A 1,929-nucleotide genomic window follows, 5' to 3' on the forward strand; every position below is an offset into this window, starting at 1 on the left:
GGGGGGAGGTGAGGGAGAATCACAAGCAAAATTTTTAAATAGTGAAAGGATTGGCCCATACACTCACTCTCCAATCCTAAAGTTATTACTCTTCCTCCATACATACCTCCTCTGGTACCGCTTGACATAATAGGCAACATTTACCGCCCCGACCACAACCACAATAGCGATGGTAAAGGGCTTTGATTTATTCCACAGGTATTTCAGACCCTTTCCCGCAACCCGAGCCTGTATCGAATTACCAAATAAGCCCATCCTGAGAAACAGAGATTAGGGGATTAGACAACTGATGAATGTTCTTAGAATGTAATACATGAGAAGAAGTTTTCTTCTTCTATTTATATTGAAGCAGTGAAGGCTTACTATATCACACAAATAACTTGATGCATAAAGAAGCTATCTGGCAATCAAACAGCACATTTTTTCAAGGACTTTAATTTCCTGCCTAAGAAAAGGATAGTTCCTTGGCTATGCTAGGATGTGTCACTCTATAATATCTGCTGTCTAATGAAAAATGGCATATCAAGTCAATGTAACTCTTAAAGCAAACTTAAATGAAAAAAAGGTAAACAGTGCCTTCCAAAACAGACTTTCTTCCTTGCTCTTACATGGTCTGCCTTCAATCCAAAATCTGCCAGATACAGGCAATCAACTGCCAAATAAAGAGGCAAGTTATCTGCCAGCATGCATGTGGTTGGTTAGCTGACCTTTGCCGCAGCACCAACAGGTCTCTGTGATTGTCTTGTAAACAGTTACCATATCATCTGTTAATCAGGATCAGTAACATACCTAAGCATTATTAAACAAAACAGTGAATGTCCATTTACCGACACGTGTATGATCTGTTCATTGCAGTCTTAAATCCTTCAATTTTATGCCAAAAATATAGCACAACTATTGCTAGGCGCAAAATACGGTGAAATTGCACAATCTCTATTAGCTTGCAATCAAGAGAAATAAAAAAAAAATGACAGAAAAACTAATTTGATTAAATTATCGATTGCAACTGCAGCGAACATAGAAAACTAAAATAGCAAATGAAAAAGAGAGTTATAAAAATATATATTAAATAAATATGCATATAACAGGAACTTAAATGTATATAACAATTTAATTAATTTCTCAAGACCACCATATAATCACTAAAAAAGCAATGATTCTCCTGCACCTGAGTCACGTGCGCGGATGCCCCTATTGCGTCATAAAAAAACAAACGTCGGCAACTCACCAGCTGACAAGTTGCCAGTGTGTCCTTTTCGATTCAATATTCCATGCACGCGTGCTTGGGTTGCAAGTCACGAACTTATTTCATGTTTCCTTCAGATTGCCAGATATTTTCACGATGCATTTTTTAAAAATGGATTTAGTATATTCATGATTCAGAAAGATAAAAGAGATAAATGTCATTTTCCTGTCAAACATCTCCGTAACAATTTTGGTATATGCAACTGTGGTTTTACAAATGACGTGTAAAATGCTCTGAAAATGTTATAAACATTTAAATGCGATGCTTTTGTTCTTTGGCCTTCAGGGGTGGCTCTCACATGCACAAGGGAGCTGATATATCGAGCCGTAAAACATACAGTCACGCAACCGCATCGTTTTATTTATTTATTATTATTTTCATATAGTTTTATTGATGTAGACAAATCGAAGAAACACACAAACCTTTATTCAAATTTAATACCATATTTTCAAAAGTATAAAGCAAAATCCGGTAATTTATCTTTTTAAAACACTGAATTCTGAGATGCTTCTCTCATATCAGCACAGGGAGATCAAACGCAATCGATATAATGGGGTACTTACCTTATTTGCTAAAACGCAGACTGCTCAAATACAGCAAACACTGCACTGATCTCGGTAAAATCCCGATAGAAATCTATATGCTGATAAATTATGCACTGATTGGCGATAGGTGATAATACT

General features: G+C 36.2%; 1 protein-coding gene and 1 long non-coding RNA gene across 2 annotated transcripts in view; both read right to left on the reverse strand.

The window, feature by feature from the left end:
• The window catches only part of LOC119594441 (mucin-17-like), a gene marked incomplete in the record, with an annotated part of 15,514 nt that overhangs the window by 7,308 nt on the left and 6,277 nt on the right, over window positions 1-1,929 (reverse strand).
• LOC119594443 lies at window positions 61-1,226 on the reverse strand. Its single transcript, XR_005230620.1, has 3 exons — window positions 1,169-1,226; window positions 609-764; window positions 61-256 (listed from the first exon to the last, which is right to left on the reverse strand). It is a non-coding gene; the product is annotated as an uncharacterized LOC119594443 (long non-coding RNA).

This window comes from Penaeus monodon, chromosome 33 (genome assembly GCF_015228065.2).
Source record: "Penaeus monodon isolate SGIC_2016 chromosome 33, NSTDA_Pmon_1, whole genome shotgun sequence".
NCBI classification, from domain to species: domain Eukaryota; kingdom Metazoa; phylum Arthropoda; class Malacostraca; order Decapoda; family Penaeidae; genus Penaeus; species Penaeus monodon.